This window comes from Balaenoptera acutorostrata, chromosome 11 (assembly GCF_949987535.1).
Source record: "Balaenoptera acutorostrata chromosome 11, mBalAcu1.1, whole genome shotgun sequence".
Taxonomy (NCBI): Eukaryota; Metazoa; Chordata; class Mammalia; order Artiodactyla; family Balaenopteridae; genus Balaenoptera; species Balaenoptera acutorostrata.
This window is the reverse complement of record NC_080074.1, coordinates 90,848,164-90,873,022: the sequence shown is the minus strand read 5'-3', so window position 1 is coordinate 90,873,022 and position 24,859 is coordinate 90,848,164. Positions and strand designations below refer to the sequence as shown.

Sequence of the window (24,859 nt, the reverse complement as noted above, 5' to 3'; positions counted from 1 at the left end):
CTTTCGAGATTTTCGGAATAATAATCTTTAGACGGGGGGCCCAGAGCTAACCAAAATAATTCTGATGAAACCAGTCTATGACTGACAAAAAATACTTCATTTCTAGATGACAAAAAATTATAGTCTCAAATGCCTACACCCTAATTTTTGTTGTATGTATTTTCTTTTCTTTGGCCACACCTCGAGGTTTTCGGGATCTTAGTTTCCTGACCGGGGATTGAACCCAGGCCCTCATCAGTGAGGGCACAGAGTCTTAACTACTGGGCCACCAGGGAATTCCATTCCCTGTTGTACGTATTTTTAATGGCTGAAGATGGAGGTTCTATAGATATGAAGGCATGTAGAAAGTGCTGGATAAATGGAATGAATGAGAGAATAAACCTGCCATTTACATAGGGGTTAATGATTACTGCTGAGTGGATGTGGACGTGTCTAATAACCCACGGGACGTTTAAGCAAACATTACCAGACTCTCTGTGACTAACACAGGGAAAAATTCCTAGTCGAGCTGCCCCCCTAAAGCACAGATTGCCGCAAGAAGTAATGGTGAGTTTTACATCATTTGAGGCTATTCAAGCAGAGTATGGCCTTTTGCTCCTTAAGTGGGGATTTCTGTACAGCGATGTAACTTTAGCCAAATACTCTGGAAGAGTCTATGACGCAAGAGGCAGATGAAGAATGTATGTGTTCAGAGAAAGGCCAGTTTCGGTGGGATCGTGTCAGTCAGTCCTGGGAGCATTTATTTAGCTGTGATTTTCAGTGGGTCAGCTTTGGATTAAGGCATGGCCTTTTCTGGGTCTTTAGTCAAAAATGAATGAATGCTCTGATAATTTCCTTTCTTTAAAAAAAAAAAAAAAAAGGTTAACTCTGGTCAATCCCAAATGGAAGGGATACTGTATGTGTGTATGTGTGGGAAGGAGTGTGTGTGTGTGGGAGGGTGGAGTGGAGTGGGGAGATACAGCATGAGTGGTCTTTCTCCCACTGTGTGCCCTGGAGATCTCACACAGTCAGATTCCTCTGGGACTTTAATTGGGAGAACAAAGCTGTTTTTCTTAATGAAATTTGATCTTTTTGCTCCAGAGATGAGCTCAGAACAACAACAACAAAAGGTTATCTTGTCTTAGAGAACAACTCAGTATAGGTCACAGTGGCATAAGTTTCATATACTTAATTGAATCTTTTTATGAATGGCATTCCTTAATGAAATTTTTTATAGAAGATACAGTGTTTTCATTTACTAGCAACAAAAGGGAGAATTGCTTCATAGACATTTTAATAGAGAATTTATATATTGAAAACTGTGCTGCCTATTCAAGTGATTGTTCTGTAGATGTTCCCAAAAAGCAGGTGGGCTATCAGTTTGTGGCCTCAGGTATTGTCTTTAAAGAGCTCCAGTATTCATAACTATGTGAACAGACATGTGAACCTACATATATATATTATATATATATATATTATATTGATATATATACACACATATATATAATCTTTTCAGAGAAAACCATTTCTATATATATGTATATGTGTGTGTGTTTTATATATATACATATCAATATATATAATATATATATAATGTGTAATCTTTTCAGAAAAGAAACCATTTGGGGAGGAGTGTACTGTTAGGGTAATTTTTGAAGGCAAATATTCAATCATTTTGATTTGAGTTTTGAATTCAGTGATTGAATTGAAGTGTGGTATAGTGGAAAGAATGATGAAACAATAATTCCGGTATTGATGTCATTCCCATTATCTAGGTGTGTGGTCATCAACAAGTCTATTTTCTCTCTGAGTACTGGAATTTCCTTATCTCTAAAATGTTGGGGTAGGTGATCTCCAGGGACACTTCCAGGTGTAAAATAGAAGCTCATGTTATCTGAGTATTTAGTTTAAGACTTATTGGTAAACATATTCTTTTGGTTCTACTACATGAAGATGAAAAGCTATGGATCCATGCTCTTAACCACTACTGCAAATAATGATGTCTGTGTTGTAGAGCTACTCTGAGGATTAAAATGAGATAATATATTTAAAGTAATGAGTACAGCTCATAGCTATAGCATAGAAAACATACAATAAATGCTATTTTTAATGTCTTACGGATTATACTACCTTAACAAATTCCCCCCTCCCCCAAATATTTTTATTACTTAGACTCGTTAATCTTAGTGACAATGAACCTATTTGTTTTCTAGGAATGAATTAAGATTCCTAAATGGATGTTTCAATTTTTTGGGTAGTTATGACTGATGAAAAATTATACCTAAGGTCCCCATTTTCAAGGCCTTATTTGAAATTTGGTGAAAGTTCTCTGATCAGGGATAAGATTTATTAGCATTTATGTACAAATATAAAATATTTTTATTTAAATTTTTTTTATTATAAAACCAACTTATAAAACTTAGCATATGAGGAAAATTCAACCGTCAAAACACATTGACCATTATCATTGTAGTGTGCCTCTTAAATCATTTATTCCATATTTAATTTTTAAAAATTTAAACAATACAGTAGGTAGAATTTGGAATTCTGTTTTTATCATTTAATATGATATGATAAGCATGTGTCATGTAATTTGGTATCTTTACAAACATCATTTTTTAAAAAAAATATTTTTTATGTGGTCACTAGTTCCCTGCTCGCTATCACTTCTATTTATTGCCACCATTTATTTATTTTTTGGCCTCACTGCATGGCTTGCAGAATCCTAGTTCCCCGACCAGAGATTGAACCCAGGCCCTCGGCAGTGAAAGCTCAGAGTCCCAACGGCTAGACCTCCAGGGAATTCCCTACAAACATCATTTTAATGGATGCACATATTTTAACTCTTGTTCTTATCAGCAAACCTTTTTTTTAAAAAAAATTTTTTCTAGGTGTACAGTTTTATGATCCACACATGATTATATCTTTTAATAATTTCATATTTTCCTGTTGCATATCATATTGTATTGTCTAGAGCTCAAGAATTGCTAGTAGTTTAACGTATTTGAACTAAGGCTCCACAAGATGGCGGTGAAAGATGACATAGGAGAGATAAAGTAGATTTAGATCATGAAGATCTAAATGCCCTTGAATGTTATGCTAACAATTTTGAACTTTATTCTGTAGAAAAGAGATGTGTGAAAAATGAAATTAGATCCTTACTTCACATCATTCAGTTCCATATGGATTACGGAGTAGATATGAAAGGCAAATATGTAATACACTTAGAGAAAAAAGATAGAAGACTATCTTTATGACCTCAACATATGGAAGAATTTCTAAAACAAACATGAAAAGCAAAATCCATAGATTCTTATCAACAAATGGTTATTGAATACCTACTAAGCAAGGCACTATTCTTTGTCCTTGTGATGTATCCGTGGTCAGAACAGAAAAGACAAAAATCCCTTTCATTATGGGATTTTTTTTTTTTTTAATTTTTGGCTGTGTTGGGTCGCTGCTGCTCGTGGACTTTCTCTAGTTGCAGTGAGCAAGGGCTACCCTTCGTTGCGGTGCTCAGGCTTCTCCTTCCGGTGGCTTCTCTTGTTGTGGAGCGTGGGCTCTAGGCGCACGGGCTTCAGTAGTTGTGACACGCAGGCTCAGTAGTTGCAGCGCACAGGCTTAGTTGCTCTGCGGCATGTGGGATCTTCCTGGACCAGGGATCGAACCCGTGTCCCCTGCATTGGCAGGCGGATTCTTAACGACTGCATCACCAGGAAAGTCCTCATTATGCGATTTTACATTCTTATAGTTTATAAAATACAAAACATAATATTGTAATACATAATTTGTAATATTGTAAAATAAATACAATACATAATAAATTACAGTCAGCCCTTCCTTTCTGTGGGTTCCACATCCACAGATATAGAGGGCCAACTGAATGTAGTATGATATTTTATGTAAGGGACTTAAGCATCCACAGGTTTTGGTATCCATGGTGTCCAGGAATCAATCTGTATCCATGAGGGACAACTGTATACAGTATATAAGAAGGTGGAAAATGCTATTTTCTCCCAAATCATTCTCCAAAACTCAGTCCTAGTTGTCTGTGTTTTTCTGTCAGTCTCTTTCCCTTAGTGATCTTAATGCGGTTCCCTGGCTGTAAGTACCATGTATATGATGATGGTTTCCACATTTTAATTTCTGGCCCAGAATTCCACGTTTGTATATTCAGTTGCCTACATGACAACTTCACTTGGATGTCCTATAAACATCTTAAACTTAACATATTCAAAACTAAGCTCCTGATTTCATCTACCAAACCTCCTCCACCCAGTCGTCCTCCATTCAACTAATACCAGTTCCATCCAACCAGTTGCTCATTATTTGGCTCCTGGTACAGTCTGGTTCCATCTCCTGTCATTGTTTTTCCTAGCCTCTTGGGTCTCCTTTTTGTACTTTTTAACAAAGTGTTAGACTCCCACTTAGTCAAGGGCCTTTGCAGTGATTGTTCCCTCTGCCTGGAATATTCTTCCCTGAGCAATTGACATGGTGAACTCCCTCACCTTTTCTAAGTCTTAATGCCATTTTTAAAATGAAGCCCATGATGACTGCTCTATGCAGCTTTATAGCCATTGATCATTATTGCCTAGATTTGTTATTTCATTAATGATTTCAAGTCATGATGTTTAATTCTATAAGTTCTTCTTTGTTTATTAGCTGGAATACTTTTATAAAAAGAAATAATCCTTCATCAATTATTTGGTTATCCTGAGGTATAATTATATAACAAAGGAGAGAGAAATGCTTGATTCTTTTTATGAAAAGACTTTTAACTTTTGATTGAATGCCTTCAATGATTATAGGATCATTCATATTTTATGTCAGTCCTCTTCCAAGTTATATTCTAATTTGCTCTGAATTTTATTTTTTCTACTAATTTTTAATCCCATAAGCTAGTCACTATAGATATTATTATTTGCATTTTATGTATTAAAATTGTTTTAATATAAGCTGTAAATGGTTGATTTTACCTTTTAACAGAATAGTTTATTCCATTTACATTTATTGTAATTAATATACTTGAATTCATTTCTACCATCTTAATTTGGGCCTTTTTTTCAACCCGCTTTTTTTCTTTTCTGTTATTGTCTACTTTTAGATTAAGTTGTTTTTCTCATTTTCCTCTTCTACTAATAAAGATATATACACTTTATTCTAATCTTTTTGTAGTTACCCTCCTGCTAGACAATATAAAGACTTAGAATGCTCAAATTTTGATTAGTATTTTAGTTCTATCTTAATATTTTAACTGCCACATTAGATGCTGTCGCTATTGATTTATACAGTGCTTTTTCAGATTCACCTCATGTTTGCCATTTTCATTGATTGTTGGCATATCTTGCATCTTAGCCCTTCTCTAAGAAGTTATTTTCCTTCTTCATGAAGTACTTACTTTATACATTCCTCTAGTGATGGCTGTTATTAATAAACTCTTTGAGGTTTTATTCTTTTGTAGATGCCCTTATTTCACCTTTATTCTTGAAAGATAGTGTTGATGGGAATACAATTCTGTCTGAAAATTGTTCTCTCAGTGTTTTGAAGATATTCCACAATTCTTTTAGCTTCCATTGTTACTTTTGAGAGATTAGTCATCAGTCTGTCATTCTGTTGTAGGAAATCTATTTTCTCTCTCTGGTGACTTGTAAGATCTTCTTTTTGTTTTCAGTCTTCTATAATTTCACAACAATGTGCCTCAGTGTGGATTTCTTTTGATTGTACCCTCCTGGGGTTTGTTGCCTCCTGATTGTGAGGATATATATATATATTTTTTACTTTAAAAAAAGTCTGGAAATTTATCAGCGCTTATCTATTTAAGAATTTCTTCCCATTCTCTTTAGTCTTTCTTGTAACTCTATTTCATCTTATACACCCTACCTCTTAAACTCTTTTATTTTCCATCTAATGGTTTCTCTGTGATACATTCTGTGTATTTTCTCACTCTGTTTTCTTGGTTTCTTAGCTCTTCTTTTCTCCCTAATTTTCCATCTGAGAAATTCTTCTGAATAATTTCTTCAAAAATATTTTCTAGTTCTCTAATTCTCTTTTCTACTTTGTTTATTCATATATTTTAACCAATATTGTTTCTAATTTCAATTATATTTTCATTTTTAGAGGTTGTATTTGGTTTTATCTTCAAATCTGCATGGTCAATTTTGTTCCTTCATTTATACTTTCAGTACACTATTTCTTATATTACTACATAAATATATTTATTTTTATTAATTATATTCTTATTATATAATTACCTTTTATTCAGTATCTGGTCATTCTAATATATGTAATTGTTGCATGTGTGATTTTTTTCTCTTCTTGATTCTGCTAGTTTTTACTCATAGTTGCATGTTTCTTCTTTTCTTTGTTTTTGTTGTTGAGCTCCTAACCTTGGAAATTTAGATTTGGAAATTATTTGAGAGAGGGTTGGAATGTATTTCTCCAGAAATAATGTTTGTTTTTGTCAGGTGCCTGGGGGCACTACTGTCCTAGGGCTACTTTAAACTTCATTTCAGTTTGGAGTTTTTCCAATAACAGAGGTAATATAAATTTCACTTCTGATTCCACCATGGGACAGCCTATAAGTATGAGTTCTCCAGGGGGAATGTCTATCCCCCTTCTCCCAGAGCCAAGGCTACAGCAGTATACATTTGGTATCTTCCTGTAATTCTTTCCCTTTACTTCACTAACTTATGCTTTTATGCAGGATTCTTTGATTTGCTTTTCTACTTTGTAAAGAATCAAGGCTTTGTGTTCTTTCCCTTATGTTTGAGTCCCATTAAAACCCAATCACCAGAGAACTATCCAGCTGGATTCCAACTTTTATGTGAATTTAGGCCTCTTAGGATTTCTTTTTTTGGGTCCTGCTAGCCCAGTCATGTATTTTAAAACATGGTTTTGCATTTTATCTAGCTAAATTGACATGTAAGATTAAAAAATCTGAATAGATGAGAAACCATGGAAGAACTGTGATGTTTTAAGAACTACCTTAAAAATGAGTTTTCTAGACTCAGAAGATGGTGTGGACAAGTACTTGGAACTGTTATGAAACTGACACTTCTCATATTCTATAAAAATTTTTAGATCATAGGAAAAAATAGCCTTAATACAAAACCTAATGGAAGATAGTTTCAATAAAGTTTGTGGGTCAGTCTCATTTGTGCCTATCAATTTAGGAATCTGGAAAAAAAGCACAACATTTTAAATCAGGGTTTATTTCAGGAAGACAAAGATAGTTGACTATCAGGGAATCTAATATGTAAAGGATAAAATATATATTGTCAGTAAATCCTGAAAAAGCATTGATTATATTGAACACAAATTTAGCATAAGTACTTAGTAAACTGGGAATAGAAACATTCACAACATAATGAAATATAGTTATTTTAATTCAGTAATTAATATATTTTTCATGGTAAAAACGTGAGTTTAGAGCCCAAATAAAAGTGTCAAATTAGTGGTTTTACTTTTGAGAATCATAGTTTTGTAGTTCAAGATGGGGAAAAAAGGGATCACTAAAAGAGGAAGATTAGAATTGAAAGAGAAAAGAACCAAGAACAGAACTTTGAAAGTGCCCATAATCGGGGTTAGTGGGGGGGTAGAAACTGAAAAAGATGTCGTTAAAGAGTTTGAGAACCTGGGCAAAACAGCTTCTTGGAAAATGTAATGAAAGAATTTTAAGAATAAGACAAGACCAAATGATGTAAAATATAGAATGGTTGAGAAAAAAAAGGACTAAGGAAAAAATCATTGGATTTGACTATTAGGAAGTCATGGTGAGTTTCCAGAGTGATATTTCAGTAGAGAGATGTGGATAGAATACAGATTGTAGTTTATTGAACTGTGGACTCAAAATGGAGTAGATATGTGATTATACGTTTCCCCACCTTGTTTGTTGGTAAAGAATAAGAGAGAAACAAGATAGACCTCAAGTTTTGTTTTTGGTTTTTAAATAAGCAATGGTATTTATAGACTAAAAGGAAAGAAACTTGTATAGAGAGATTAAAGACTTTGATGGAATATGTTTTGGATATTAATACACTCAAAGGAAGTAAACTTTCAGATGGAGAGATTAAAGACTTTGATGAAATATTGTTTTGGAGAAGTCAGGAAACCATAGAGTAAAGAACTAAGTAGTAAGAATTAACCTTGCTATGGAAAGAGACACTTTATTATTTGAGAAAGAAAGAAAATATAAAAATATGTGTTGAGCACACAAAGAAATTTAGGAGTGGGAGGAAAGAGATTAAGAGAATTAATGTTTAGCCTTGATTTCAATGAAGTGAGGTCATTTACTGAGACTAAAGAAAGTATGAGTAGGCTTTTGGAGACTTGAAAAATGTAGGAAAAGTTCTCAATTGGTGATGTTTCATAGTAAATTAATCTAGGATGATTAAAAGATAAATTACCAGAATTAAGAGGAGCTGAAATAACATTAACTTACAGAGAAGAAGCTTAAAATGTAGTGTTTTCCATTATGGTGTAATTATAAATGTTGCGGGTCAGGTTGCCTAGAGAGCACACTCTGAGACAGAAATTTGCAAACAGGATGTTTATTTTAATTTTTTAAATTTATTATTTTTTTAAGTGGTTCTTGTTTACATGTTTAATCTTAATGAACAGACCAACTCGGCACACTAATCTTCAGGACACAAACAAGGAGCAGGCAGCCAGGGCTGCGGAGCCCAAGTCCACCAGGACAGCTGGTCGACCCGGCAGCAGGGGCTGCGGAGCCCGAGTCCGCCGGGACAACCTGTCAACCCGCAGCAAACAGGATGTTTATTGAGTGAATGCTCTTGAGATCAGCACCTGTGGTAGAAGAGAAGGAAGCAGGATTGGGCAGAGAGATCTGTGATGCAATCTTGGCAAAAGTTACCACTAACCTCAGAGGATGGGTGCCCTGCTGAGCTGTCCTGCATTAAGTTGAGGGGGCCTGGCTACTATAGCCCCATGTTGATCTGTCATTAATGCAGGCAGCCCCTGGTAAGAGGATGTGATCTTGGGCAAGAAGGCTGTCTTTAACTGAGGGCATTTATAGAAAGGCCTGATGGCTAAGGGCTGTTACCTGACAATACTTCTGTAGTGGGAGAAGTAAGTTTGTAGTCCTGAAGGGACAGAGCTTCGCATTATAGCATCCACTTCAGTCTACCCCTTACGCTACGTAAATCCACTTTTTAAGTATCACTTCTGGGAGGAGGTCCTCCAGCATTCTGTTGGACCCGTTTCTGTGGGGGAAGCTTACAGGAGGATAGTTAGTGGGATAAACCAAGGTCTGTATTAGTAAGCTGGGCTTGAGTGGCAATTGACAGTCATCCACTCCCATCTCTTTATCTATTATATGTTGCCCTCATCCTCAGCTTGCATCTCTTCTGGTCTAGTTGGCTTATCTTCTGAGCTAGTTGAGCCCCTGGTCACCATGCCCTTTTCAGGCTATGGCTGTTGCACTCACTGGTTTACCTTCAAATTTGGGCAAAAGAATACCCAGAGAGGGCTTCCCTGGTGGCGCAGTGGCTGAGAATCTGCCTGCCAATGCAGGGGACACGGGTTCGAGCCCTGGTCTGGGAAGATCCCACATGCCACGGAGCAACTGGGCCCGTGAGCCACAACTACTGAGCCTGCGCGTCTGGAGCCTGTGCCCCGCAACGGGAGGGGCCGCGATAGTGAGAGGCCCGCGCACCGCGATGAAGAGCGGCCCCCGCACCGCGATGAAGAGTGGCCCCCACTTGCCGCAACTAGAGAAAGCCCTCACACGAAAACTAAGAGACCCAACACAGTCATAAATAAATAAATAAAATAAATAAATAAAGTATAAAAAAAAAAAAAAAACTCTACTTTAAAAAAAAAAAAAATAAAATTAAAAATTAAAAAAAAAAAAAAAAAAAAAAAAAAAAAAAAAAGAATACCCAGAGATGCCCAAATGGATCACCGGGGTGCCAAATATATTCCACCCTGCCTTATCTCCTAATGATGATCAGGGTCAGTTATTCTTGACAGGATGATGATGCCCTTCTTGCATACTGCTTCTTTGGCAAAAGGATGCCAAAGTGCTTGGGTACCAACTATAGATTAAAAATTGCTGAGTCTCCTTTGGGAGCAGGAGGGAAGCCTCGACATCTAGTTTGAGCAAGTGGGAAGCATTTGTCCTTAACAGGGAGGAGTGGGCCACTTCTACACATACTTGGAGGACTTAGAGGAATCTATGGATTCTGGATTTATAATGCATCAACTTAGATGACTCCTATCCCATATCTCATAGTCCCATTTTTTGCCAGCAACAGCCTTGACCTTGGCATAGTGGATTGAGAAATTAATTTTCTTTGGAACTCTGCTAAGTACTGGGCCTATTCCTCAGCGTTCTCTGTCCTGCAGCTGCAGGAGATAAGATTATGTGCTGCCACGGAGACCTCCTGACTTTCACACTTAGCTGTTTATTTTTTCCCCAAACTTTGGATTTTAAAGAATTGAGACGTAATTCACATATCATAAAAATCACCCTTTTAAAGTGTAAAATTCTGTGGTTTTAGTATACTCATGAAGTTGTACTTCTAATTCAAAACATTTCTATTTCAAAACATTTCCATCACCCCAGAAAGAAACGCTGAGCCCATAATACTCTTCATTCCCTTCTTCTAGCTTCTGTAAAGCACTAATCTACTTTGTCTCTATGGATTTGTCTATTCCACACATTTCATATAAGTTTTAATGAAATATGTGATTTTTGTGTCTGGTTTCTTTTACTCAGGATGTTTTCAAGGTTCATCCATATTATAGCATGTATCAGTACTTCAATTCCTTTTTATGATTAAATAATAATCCACTGTTTGGATATAGCATATTTTGTTTATCCACTCATCAGTTGATGGACATTTGGGTTGTCTCCACCTTTTGGATGTTACAAATAATGCTGCTGTGAACATTCATGTACAAGTTTTTTTGACGTATATTTTAAAATTCTCTGAGGTATACACATAGGAGTAGAATTGCTGGATCATATGGTAACTCTATGTTTAACTTTTTGAGGAACTGCCAGACTGTTTTTCAAAGCAGCTGCATGATTTTACATTCCCATCAGCAATGTAGGAGGGTTCCAATTTTTCCACATTATGGTCGACACTCGTTATTGTTTGTATTTTTGACCAGTCACCTAGTGAGTGTAAAGTGGGATCTCATTGGGGTTTTGAGTTGCATTTCCGTAATGACTCAAGACAGCATGTTCTTTTTGTCCATTTGTATATCTTCTTTGGAAAAATGTCTTAGTCCTTTGCTCATTTTTTACTTGGATTGTCTTTTTGTCATTGAGGCGTTCTTTGGATATTAAACCCTTATCAGATATGTGTTTGGGAAATGCTTTCCCCCATTCCGTGGTTTGTCTTTTCACTCTTCTGATAGTGTACCTTTTTTTTTTCTTTTGCAATGTTTGTTTATCCTTGTAGATATGCAATTATCATAATTTACAGGACATTTTTTAGTAATTAATTGGACTATAAGAAAAACCATACAGAAAGTTTGTACCACAAAATTATGTCCCTAAGGGATTAGGGTCCTCAGTAACAGAAATAAAGAAGCTCAAAAGGGTCACTGCTCAGCAACTTCTGGTAACTAAAGAGAGCAGAACACAATCTGCTATTTGTGGAAATGAGACTTCTTAAAAATATCTTTCAAATATTCCCTATTACAAAAGGGAATGCCTATTAAAATGCCATTGTTTATTCTATATAAAATATCCTTTCTACCCCCTCAAAAACTTTTTTTTTTTGCTTTAAGATAAAGAAAAGGCCATATTCCTAAGATACACTTTGTGGAAATTATCTCAATACAAGATCCAAAGATTTCCATTATTTACTGTCCTTACTCCAAATCACCTGCATGTACCAGATGCAGTTTTCTAAACTTCATCATTGATGAGCCTATTCCAAAGCAGAGTTCTTCAGCAATACAAAAGGCACAGGCTAAAATAGCCCTCACAGTTATACTTTAAAATAGATGTATTCAAAATATAAATATAATAATTCTCCAGACCATTATTTTTCCTAACGACTAAACTCTAAATTAAAAAAAAAAAAAAAAGGAAGTTTTCAAACCAATGATGTGTGCAGCCCATGCTCATGACACAGTCATTTAAACTTCTCATTCTGCATGAGAAAGTTTCATTTCTTCCCTTTGTCTTGCAGAATAATTTAGGTTCCCACCTTGGGCACGCTTCACCAAGTAGAGTAAGACCACAGATAAAAGTGAGAAAGAAACACAGGCAATGAAGAAAACTTCTAAAAACAGATACCCCCGAGTATCCAATATCATGCCAGCAGTGATGGAAATGACTGCCAACCCATGATTCTGAATGGACTGCATGAAGCCATATGCAGTTCCCAGTTGATGTTCGGGAACTACAAATGCCACCATTGGCCACAATGCACAGGCAAGCAATGAGTAGAGAGTCCCAGGAGACACATAGCAATCCAAGGGTTCCACAGCCCGAAGGCCAGCATCATGTGGGAAGCAAGAGTGGTCACCACTGCCCACACAACCCAGATGATGTTCTTTCCTGTTTTATCCACCAGAAGCCCAAATACTGGGGACATGGGAGCTGATATTACATATACAATACTGTTAATAGTACTCGCTCCCTGGGAGGAAAAGCCAGATTTCTCTGTTAAGAAAACTTTGCCAAGTCCAATGAAAGGGAACACAGCAACTTAATAGCAGACACAGATGATAAATATGAGCCACAGGGGTAAGGAGAAGTCCTTCACATCAGTTAACTTGATAACTTCAGCTGTCTTTCCTTGTTCTTTATGAAGGATTCATTCTGCTCTCTGATCCAAGTAAGCAAGGGCCAAGGCACAGACTAGTGAAAGAATACATGTTATACCCCCGATCATAAGTGTGACCGCAAGGGTTGTGTGACCAGCAGAACCCACTGAAGCTTCAACCTTAGAGTACAGCCATCCCATGAGGTTCATGTTTACTGTACTTCCAATTCTAGCCATGCTAAGTTGGAGTCCACACACCAAGTTTAATTCTTTGCCTTTAAACCAACTCACAGCATATGTATTCTGGGCAACTGCTAAGGACTCCCCACCAATCCCAAACACAAACCTTCCAAATTCCATCAGCCAAAAAGCGTGAAATATTCCACCCAGAGCAAAAACAACTTGTCCAACGCAAAGCAACTAAACATAACGGCGCCCCATCGTATTCCAAATATGCAGTCTATCAAAAAAGCCACCAAAGGAACAGAAAACTACATTGGGCCAAGAATACCAGGCATACAGCATCATGAATTTCGTGGTATTCACCTGCATATCCCGTTTAACCTGAGTCTGAAGGGCAGCAGGATTATCATAGCAAAAACAGCTGCCGAAACCAAGGAAGCACATCAGCAACAGCACCAAAAGCCGGTGTGCCAGGCGACTGGGGTCGCAGAGGGCCGGCAGCGCCCCGGGGGCAGGGGGGGTAACGGGGGGCGCCTCTGCCGGCCTCGTTGGGGCCACCAGGCAGCAGCGCCCTCGCTTCCTCCTCCTCCTCCTCCATCGGGCCGACGGGAGACCGAGAGACGACAGTGACTCCTGATAGCGTACTTTTGATACACAGAAATCTTTCATTTTAGTGAAGTTCAATTTATCTAAGTTTCTTTTGCTGCCTGTACTTTGGGTTTCATGTTTAAGAAACCATTGCCAAATCCTAGGTCGTGAGGGTTTGCCCCTATATTTTCTTCTAAGAGTTTTATAGTTTTAGTTCTTTATTTATTTATTGAAGTATAGTTGATGTACAATGTTGTGTTAGTTTTAGTTGTACAGCAAAGTGATTCAGTTATATATATATCTATTTCAGATTCATTCTGTTAGGTTATTACAAGATACTGAGTATAATTCTCTGTACTATACAGTAGGTCCTTATTGGTTATATATTTTTTATATATAGTAGTGTGTATATGTTAATCCCGAACTCCTAATTTATCCCTCTCCCCCTTCCCCTTTGGTAACCATAAGTTTGTTTTCTGTGCCTGAGTTATTACTCAGCCATAAAAAAGAATGAAATAATGCCATTTGTAGCAACATGGACGGACCTAGAGATTATCATACTGAGTGAAGTAAGCCAGGCAGAGAAAGACAAATATATGATATCGCTTATATGTGGAATCTTAATAAATGATACAGATGAACTTATTTATAGTTTCAGTTCTTAAATTTAAGTATTTGATCCACTTTGTGTTAATTTTTGTATATTCTGAGTTAGAGGTTCAACCTTATTCTTTTGTATGTGTATATCCAGTTGTCCCAACATCACTTATTCAAGAGACTATTCTTTCCCTATTGAATAGACTTGGTACCATTGTCAAAAACTATCAATGTATGAATTTATTACTGGACTCCATTGATTTATATGTCTATCTTTATGCCAGTACTACCCTATCTTGATTACTGTATCTTTGTAGTAAGTTTGAAATCAGCAAGTATGAGTCCTCCAACTTTATTTCACATATAGCTTTTAATTAATGATTTATAACCACCAGACTTTCATTCTTTTTCTCCAGAGCATAAATTCTCAGAAACTGCTCTAATTATATTTTTCTTAGAATGTCTATTTCCTCAGATTCTCCAAGTCCTGATACATTGCACTTGCTAAACCATTTCTTCCCACTGGTGTATCATCCCAGTTCACCACGGGTGAAAATAACAATTGCACTGTCTACTTCGATCCAGGTTTCTTAGAATCTAGCTTTATAATATTCTTCTGGGTCCTTCTGGTCCATGTTGAGTATGTGGAGGGCAGGTAGGAGGACCTGGAGTTACCTGAGATCCACCACCAGTGATGGGGTTCTCATTGCTAGTCAGCCAGAGAATATTGAAATACCAAAATCTCATCTTCATATTTGCTTTCTCAGAGGGTACTGGTACTAACTGAAGCAGACTCTGAGACAGACATTAGTGTGCAGGGAACTTATTAGGGGCCCAGTATTTGTTGAGGAAGGAAAGGAAGAGGCATTGGGCAGAGGCAGAAATTGGGCTGTGATGCAGTCTCCACGTAGCCTCAGCCAACTTCACGGGGAGCTCAGAAGCTGGGGAGGCCCTGCAGAGTTGCCCCGAGTTGGGGTGAGAGGGTCAGTAAACTTGTGTACGGACTAGTCATCTTATGGGCTTCTGTTTATGGGGGATGCAGCTGTCTTCAGCTGAAGTCAGTTCTTGGAGAGGGCTGAGAGTTGAGGAATCTGCCAGCAGCTCTTACAGCCACTGGGAAATAAGCCCTTCAGCCCTGAAAAGGGGATCTGAATGCTTATCACAGAGCCCACCATCAGAATCTGTCAACCAAGAAATATAATTCCAATGATATGTCTGAGACAGTTACAGGCTTTTGGCGTCCTCTTATTTTCCCACTGATATGAAAGAGGGGGTTGGAGAGCAGGATGGCATCAGGCACTGGCAGTAGTACAGGACCAAATCCAGGGGGATTGTAGAGAAAGCTAAAGCCGGTGAGGGGAGAGCAAACAGTTCTCTGACTCCATGATTGCATCCAGGATCTGCTTCCACTCAATTGTGAAGAAATGGAAGCAGAAGGCTATATTTAATTTAATATAATTTTAAAATGTTTTCCCTTTACACAACAGAAATTTATCTTCTCACAGTTCTGGAGGCCTGAAATCCAAAATCAAGGTGTCACCAGGGCTGTTCTCCCTCCGAAGGCTCTAGGGGAAGATCCTTCCTTGCCTCTTCCAGCTTCCGGTGGCTCCAGGTATTCTTTGGCTTGTGGCTGTGTCACCACCTTCTGGCCTTCTCCTCTCTATTTTCTCCTCTTCTGTTTCCACTTCGATATGGTTTTCTTCTCATTGGTCTGATGTGTAGTCATTGCTCGGTCAGCCTTTAGGTTTTTTCAGAGGTAGTTGTTCCATATGTAGCTGTAGAACTGGTGTATCCATGAGAGAACGTGAGTTCAGGATCTTTCTACGTTGCCACCTTGAACCAGAACTGCTGCATTTTATTATGATTATTTGTCTTTTTGTTCTTCAGGAACTTAGCAGAGATCTTCTCTAACCCTGCAGCACCGGTGTGACTTTGCATGGTTTGTGAAGATTTCTTCACTTAAATAAAGGAACTTTATTTTCAGACGATTCTTGTTAGAGGTGTCATTTTGTTGGAGTTCACTGTTAGTGTCAATGGCGTCGATTTATTGGTGTTGCATGTTGGGTCCTCCAGGATTCACGCTCTGAGACAGGGCTTATTGTTATGGTTGTATATTAGGGAGTTTCCTTGGGGTGAGACCTATAAGGGTTGGGCAGGTGAGGAGCCCAGCTAGATATAGGCCCAGGCTGGCAGCGTCTGCTGACCCCATGGGGAGCTCTGGAGCTGAAAAGGCCTGTCAGAGATGCCTCACATTGGGCCAGAATTTCCAGTCCTTTAGCCCTTGATTAGTCATTGTATGCAGGCTACTCCTGGAAGGCTGTGACTTTGGGTGAAGGGGTTCAGTGTGTCCGAGGCAGAGGGAATCCTGAAGAGGCTGCCAGGCAAGGCCACACGCTTCGACTTTCTCAGTGTCACGTGGCTCATAAGTGGTCAGGAATCTAGATTTTCTGACTCCTACTTAGGAGATTTTTCCTCTCTCAGATGCTGCCCCTCACCTCCTGTAACTGCCCAGTGGGACCAGCACCAAGCTGGCCACTGCTTTCTGGGCCTCGTTCTTGGCAGCAGTGGTTGAGCTGTGTGGACTTCATGTGAAAGTAATATTTTTGAAAGACCTCAGGCGGCCTAGCTTTAGCAGAGTCAGCTCCAGGATTGGCCGAGGCAAAGCATTCCTTGAATGGATTCGCTGCTAATTCACCAAGTTCTCTCGGACAATTTATAATAAATCTGAAGGGACACTGAACCAGCCAGCTTGCTTCCCATTTTTGTTCATTTCCAGGGTGGATACGGAGTTTGGCGTCTCACTGGCTCTTTTTGCTGCCTGAATATGTCAGTCTTGAACTAAAAATAGCCTGGAGCTTACTGGGGTCGATGTGGGTTGACTAGAGCTCAACTTCTCAGCAGCTCTGAGGAGGTTGGAGAGGAAGATGAAGGGGATCATTAAAGGAAAGAGATTTTATTTAGTGGTTAATATAGATGGCTTTGAGCTTTAGAAAATAAGAGTGATTGCTTCATGAAGTCTAGGTTAACAAAAAGGAGGTTATTTATCAACATTAGGAGACCAAGGAATTGTTTTGCAGACGTGTAGGCACGATAGGAGAGAGGCAATGACTGATGGCTTAGGAGGCACTATGGAGGTAAAGCAAAGAGTGTAGTCCAAGAGTGGATACGGAGTCAGTCTCTGGATGCTAGTTCTGATTCTGCTACTTACTAGCACATACCTTTGGGTCAAAGTCTTGCTCTCTCTTGGTTTTAGATTTTCCATCTTTAAAATGGGTCCGATTACATATGATTTGCCTTATTCCTTTGATTGTTACAAGGAGCAAATGAAATAATAAATGTAAATGTGTGAAGTTCCATAGACAAAAGAATAAATTTCTAGGGCTCTCTCACATGAATCTCAAGGCTTTGGGCAATTCTTGAGACTCTGGGATACATACGAAATGGATAGAGTTTGGAAGTTCATAGATCTGGGAGGTCCTAATTACCTCAGGAAGCATGGTTTAGAGGAAGGAAACCGGTTTCTAGCTCCTCTTCTCTAGCTTCCAGGAGTCTTGATTCATCTGTTCTTTTGGAGGTTCTCTGGAAATTGAGACTTCACTGGGCCCTTATAAGTGGCTTTAGTCTGTTTGGCCCTGTCTCAACTGTCTTGGACAAAATGAGGTTTTCTTGGAGCAACTAAAAGTTCAGGAAATGAGTCAGAATGACTGATAGCAGCTAGTGGTGCAAGATGATGCGGCTCTAACAAAAATATATTCTTTGTGTAGAAATTGAAGGTTTGAGAAAAAACTCACATCTCTTGTGAGGACTCAGTCAAGTAATAATGAAATTTTGGAATGAATATTCTCTACAGATTCCTGATGAAGATACGTGTATGAGAAGACCATGATGTTTCATGGAAGACATAGCAGAAGCAGGACTCATCTGCTCTATTGAAGTAACCTTCTGACTCATCTTACTGTGTCTAGTTTCCTCTGTTCCAGTTCATTCTTCACACTTTCGAAAGAGTTACCTCTCTAAATCTGCTTGTGCTGTTTTTCCTGCTTAACTCTGTTGCTTTCAAACTAAGGTCTAAATTCTTCAGCATAACATATGCTAGACTCTAGGGCAGGGATTTTGTTTGCCATGTGCCTACATTATCTAGGATAATTTCTAGCAAATAGTTAAATGCCCAATGAATATTTGTTTATGAATTAATAAAGAACATTCATGATTTGGCTTTAATCCACCTTTTCAGTTACCTCTCCTGTCTCCTCTTGCTCCGCCTGTTAGGGACAGGTGACTCAGTGTTCCCAAAATCAGTTTGCTTATTTCAATCCATGTCTTTGAAATACTTTTCTTGCTGACTGGAATGATCCCCTTTATCACCAGTGTCTGAAAAATATTCTTTTGATTCTTTAATATTCAGCTCAGTTGTCACCACTTCTTTGATGACGTTGTTGACCCTCATGGTCTATGTTCCATTCGACTTTGTTCTGCAGTGGTCACACTTCAAATGCTGTAAAGCAGTTGTGTCCATGTTTGTGTCCCTCACAAGGTCTTATCTTGCTTATCTTTGTCAAGTTCCTGGGCATAATAGGTGGTTAATTAATGTGTGTTGAATGATCAAATGGATGTATTTTATGATGAACCAGATAGCTTAGTGATAAACGTACCATGTTCTCTCCATGGGCTATAATTAAGGAACTGGAATGAAAGGTCAAACAGTAGGTACTGTGTTCAAATACTGCTTTTGTTCTCAGGTTCCAAGATGAGAACTAGCAACATGCATCATGGTCACAAATCTTATGGGCTCAACGGCTAATCACAGGTTTAAACTCTGGTGCTAATGAGGTTTGTTCTCCCCATGAAGTATCCTCTGTCATTTGGGAGAAAACTCTCTTCCGAGGGTACTGACTGCGATACCAAGATGGCTCAGTATTTCACACATTCCCAGTAATAAGTCAGTACAATTTTTCTTTTACTCCTACTGGAGGAACAATTTAAAGTATTTGTATATTGGATGGCAGGACTTTGTGTAACAGACTAGATTTTGTGCGACAGCGACTCAAAATAATGTGATTTAGAGTCTGACCCAGTACCTAATACAGTAATATATTCATTAACTATTATATCACCTTGGTAATAAATTCTTACTTGTTTGGATCTTTATTGGAGTGGGACAGTTATGATCTATGTTAAAAATGGAGACATATTTCAAAGTTAAGCAAAGCCCTGGAGAAAGTTTTTCATTTCTCTTTCCCATGTTTCATATTTACTGGTCTTAAATAACTCTTTAGTTGGTTAGAACCTCTTTAATGATAACCAGGATGCAGAATTAATTAATGACTTTTTGGCATTGTGAGAGCTGGGGACAAAACAGAATGTTCTGGATCCTCAGCAGTATTATATTATCATGCCTGTTTTAAGGATCACATATCACATGTGATGCCCCATCACCATATTTTGATTATTGTGGGATATCTGGAATTAATTTAAGACTCAGTCCTTTACTTTCTTACCACCTCCCTGGTTAGCTATATAGTGAGAGTATAGTTAATTTTTAGTTCTCTCAACACAGATTGTTCCAAATCTGCTGTTCCACTATCAATTTTCCTAATCTAGTCTATGTCCTTGTATGCTGGTCTGGCTTATTTATATGTTGCAAGCTCTCTGTGCCAAAGGAATCCATCTCTGTGTCATCTGATCTACATAAAAGTCCTGTGAAGTGAATATTGTCCTTCCTATTTCATGGAAGGGAAAATGGGCTAAGAAACATTTGCAAGACCATACTACTAGTATTCATTCATTCACCAACTATTTAATGAGCTCAGTGCAAGACACTGAATTGATAGTTGCCAAAAGGAGGTCTTTGCCCTCATGGAGCATATATTCTAGTGGATGTAAGTTATAGAGCCTTTGACTTCAAGACTGACACGTACCCAAGCACCCCAGACTGTAAGATTCTTGAAAATAGGGACCCTATTCAGGGACTGTATCAATTCAGTTACTGAATTGAATGGAATTCTGGCAACTAGGATTTATTCTTATCTGCTATCCCTTGTTTTCTCCTTAGTGGATGTTTAACAAGGTGAATACATACGTGTGGGTAGAACAAATGGATAGCCAGTTCCTAAGCTGGTATCCTTTAATGACTTTTCTTTCCCCCAAATTCCCACCTGTGGTCACTTAACTGAAGGTACTGTCATTTCTGGCTTCACCTAATAAGCTTCAAATGTATATGGTATGGGAAATGCAAAATCTAGTAACTTAATACCTCAGTACAAATTAGTTTATTAGGTAAACAGCCTGTTTTGGCTAGAGGGGCCCAGGTCTGAAGCATATGCCAAGAAAGTAGAAGTCCAGGTAGGTTGTTTTGACTGAGGCTTTTGTTTGTTTGTTTGTTTTTCTTCAAGTGAAGCTGGGTGTGGCCTAAGTAACTAGGATGAATCACAAGGCCTGGGGCAATGAAGGTGAAGATGTATATGGAAGTATAGACCAAGTGCTAAGGAGCTTCGGATGATATATGGGCAGTGTGTGAGGCTGTGTGTGTGTGTGTGTGTGTGTGTGTGTGTGTGTGTGTGTGTGTGTTTGTGTTTCACAGCTTTGCCTTAAGCACAATTTGTATCCAGGAGTTGTCATGTGTAACTAAGACAACAGCGCCCAAGTGAAACTTGTGTTTCTCCTTGGATTTGGCTGCTGAAAGACTGTACAATTTATGTAGTGCTTTCATTAATGGGACCCCATTATAGTTCCTGGGTTAGCTTGGGTCAGCAAAGCATCAGAAGGCCAGTGCTGTATATTACTCACCAGCTAAGAAGATGCTCGCAGTCATGTATTACCATGACAGTAGCTTCTACTCCGTGGTGCCCATCTTTCACTTAAGGAAGAATTAAGGAAAGAAATGGCACAAATGGATGTTGTTGCTATAGATAAGGGGCTAGAGTAGCTTTGTGGTCTTAATTTAAAACCTATTATAGAGAAGGGTTACTCAGAGGCAGGAAGTAAGAGGTGTTCCACACAGCTAGCTAAACTAAATGGGAATGTGATTCTTAATGACTCTTGAGACAATGCTGAGGACAGTAACGGTTGTAATATTTTTGAAGAGCAGTGTGTAAATCCAATTAAAGGAGAGAAGAGATTTCTCATTTTCCTGTTTTTGGAGCCAGCAGGATTTCCAGCTGCACGTAATTTCAGGAAGTAATGTGACTATTTATTCAGTAATAGTTTGCAAATTTCCTAGGAAATGATGAAATCGTTCTGATGGAATTAAAATGGATATTGAAATATACGTCATAGTATTTGCCAAGTATCATTTCTTGTCTGTTTAAACCATATTAATTTATTTCAAAATGGAAGTCAAATCTTAACAAGTACTTCATATAGGCATATTTTCCTAGAGTGAAAATACGGTATCAAAATTCACTTCACCAAAGCCAATCAAACAGGGCACATGGACACGTGAAACTACAGCTTTGGTAAGTGCTCTGCAAGAAAGGCACATAGTGCTGTGATGATACCTGAGCATTGATGGAAGGCTTCCGTGGAAGTGGAATTAGAGCCAAGACCTAAAGGATGACTAGGACTTAGCTGAGACTCGTGGCAAGTGTCCTCCGGATGGCAGACAGCATCTTCAAATGCCTGTGGTGGAGGGAAGCAGTACAGAAGGTAGTTTGGGGATGGATGGCGGGGGCTCATGGTACAATATAGGCTGGAGAGTCGGGGGTTAAACCCAGTGAGGTTTGAAGACCATGTGAAAAATCTTCATTTAAGAGCAAGTAGATGCTGTAAAGGGGTTTTAATAGGGGTGAGAGTGGAGGGTGATACAATCAAATCTCTGCTTTGGCTGCAATGTGGAGGCTGGATTGTAGAGGGACAATAGTTCAGGTGGCCTCATTACTCAGTAATGAGAAAGAAGGTTAGCTAAGCCTATGGATGTGGACATGCTTTAAGGTTTGGTTTACATGAATGTACAGTATCCTCTCACCACATTCTCACCTATACTCACAACAGCACACACACAGGAAGCTGGTGGAAGATGTTTAAGAACCTTTTCTTCAGAGTCCAGTCCTTGGTTGTCTTCTCTGGCTTTGCATCAGGAAGACAAATGGTTTTTTTAATTCAAGTGCCAACTCTGGTTGGTTGGTAGTGGATGCTGGGGGAGCAATACCGAGAAGGTTTCTGGAATCCTCTTTGGGTTTAGCAAGAGAGAGCGCTCCGATAGCTTTGTGATGCTTTCCCCGGGCATGGAGCTGAGAGTCCTGGGAGTGATGGTGTGCATTTCCCTCCTCTGTATGCCCTCAGTCCTTACCGTGGCTTCATTATGCATGTTGTGCTGATTCAGAGTTTCTGATTTTTTAAAAATTTGACTCAAATCTGTACCTCTAGGTGAGTTCTTTCCTGAATTGTAGATAATTTCCAGCTTTCTATAGAACTTCTCTTCCTAGATGTCTGGTGGTAACTTAAACATTGTGTCTCAAAATTGACTACATTATTTTCCCTTGTCAAAGGGATTAGTTCTGTCATGTTCCCTATTTTAGTTAATGACATCATCACCATTCCTGTTTCCTAAGCTAGAAACAGAAGATTCATCCTTGCCTCTTTGCTTTACCTTTCTCCCTTACATCCAGTTGAGAAAAATATTCCATTAATCCTACTTTATTTTTTTTATTCTTAAAAATTTTTAATTGAAATAGAGTTGATTTACAACATTGTGTTAATTTCTGCATACAAAATGACTCAGTTATACATATATATTCAGTCATACTTTATAAATGTCTCTGGAATCCTGACTCTCTATTCTATAATATTACAATTGCCCTAGTTCAGTGTCTAGTTTTCCTCCTAGAGATAAGAAAGTCACAGTCTCCTAGCTGGTTTCTCATTATTACATTCTACCTGCACCCTGATTAGCTTTTATACTACAACCAGAATTGTCTTTCTAAATCTGATCATGTCATTCTTCTGTGGAAATTCCCTTCTTGTGTATAAATAACATACAATGACCTCTCCTTAGCTTAGAAGCCTTTAATGGGTGGGTCTGTACTTGTCCCTATCATTTCTCACTCTTCACACCATGCACTCCATTGGTCAAACATGCTGAAGCTTTTGAGACTTGCCATACTCCTTCATGACTGTGTATCTGTACACGCTGTACTGTCAGCCTGGGATGTCCTACTCATGGTACTCAAAGTTGTGCCAGTCTTTTAAGTATCAGTTTAAACATCCTTCTTGGTCCAGTTAATTTCTCCAGAGATGAATCTTTTCATATCCTGTTTTTGAGGTATAAGTCTGGCGGCCAGCATCCCCGAAGCCTAGGACTACCACCCTTCAACATGTAGATTTTCACATCATCCCTTTGTTTGTGACATGGTACTTCATGCCCTCCCTCTACTATGCCTTTTGGTTTGCATTCTCCATGGCAGACTTTCTTTTTCCAAGGTGCAGAAGTGGTACTTGCCCCAGCCCTCATAGCCACTTTCATAAACACTCTATGCCTCTAATTCCTGTACTTTTCTGGGATTCTGCAGTACAACTGGTCATGGGTCCTATTTGTTCATCCTCTGAATGTATTCAACTGTCTCAGATCTGTTAAATCGGTTACCATCCATTCATTTGCTTTCCATGTTCCAAAATTTTGTTAACATCTCTCATTTGCTGTTGTATTCATTCTAGTTGTCTGGTGGATCACTCACTTTTTATTTAGTAACTGTTCTCTTTTAGTCCATTTATGTTAGTGGAGTTTCATTTATTCAATCTTCTATTTGTTCAGTCTACCATGTTTCATCAGAACCTGTGCAGTTGTTTTCCACTTATGCTCTTTGTCATATACTTATTTATCTTTAACAAAGGGGATATGTGAGCATCAAAGAATAAGCATCTATTAGGACAAGCAGCTTTTGGAATCAAGGCTTTGGCAGATCTTTCCAGCTCCATCACTCACCACACCTCCACATGTACAGTGTCATTCCGTCACACCAACCGACCTGTAGTTTGCTATTTTGATACAATTTTCTAAAGACATTTGTTGATTATGTGTTCTGGATTTGGAATTCCTTTTAGCTAGGGTAAACCTAGATAAAAATCTCCCAGTCTTTTAAATTTGGTTCAAGTGCCCTTTATTCTGGAAGCATTTCCCTATCCAACCCCAGGGTGTGATTTGTACACTCTGTCTTTATCTTTCATCTAAATGCCTCTGCTGGGCTCTAACAATGTCTTTGCCTTTCTTGATTATAAGAATTATCAGTGTATCATAATACTGATTTTCTTGCCTACTCTATAAACTAGACTGAGCTCTTTGAGAACAGGGTCTGTGTTTATTCCTACTGTATCCTCCTTACCTGTACTACGAAGTAGCACTCAATACCCATTTGTTGAATTAATGATGACATGATACCCTACTCATAGAAGTGATCTGTTTTCCTTCCTTTAGGAAGTTTGTCTTACCAGGGCTGCTTTTTTCATAGTTGCAACCACTCTATGGACTCAAGTGATCAGAAAACAGTTTGCAGAGAATACACGTATACGTGAAACATGCAGTTACTGCAGGTCAAGCGCATGTTTTTGATTGTGGCACTGGGCAGCTTGATGAACCTTGCAAGCACACTTTAGAAATTCTCAAGTCTACATACTGCAGGTGAAATACATTTGATGTTGAAGCAAGTGGCTAATTATTGAGAGTTGGTTGATTATTAACGCAATAGCCTCTTGTTCAATCTGTTATGCATATGGGAAACACAGCTAAAAATATCATGAATGCTCTGAAAAAGCCAGTCCAAAAAAAAAAAAGC

The 24,859-nt window shown here is 38.5% G+C and overlaps 1 pseudogene; it reads right to left on the bottom strand.

The window, feature by feature from the left end:
- Positions 1 to 12,076: 12,076 nt before the first annotated feature.
- On the bottom strand, positions 12,077 to 13,515 carry LOC103000908 (major facilitator superfamily domain-containing protein 1-like; annotated as a pseudogene).
- Between the last annotated feature and the right edge of the window lie 11,344 nt (positions 13,516 to 24,859).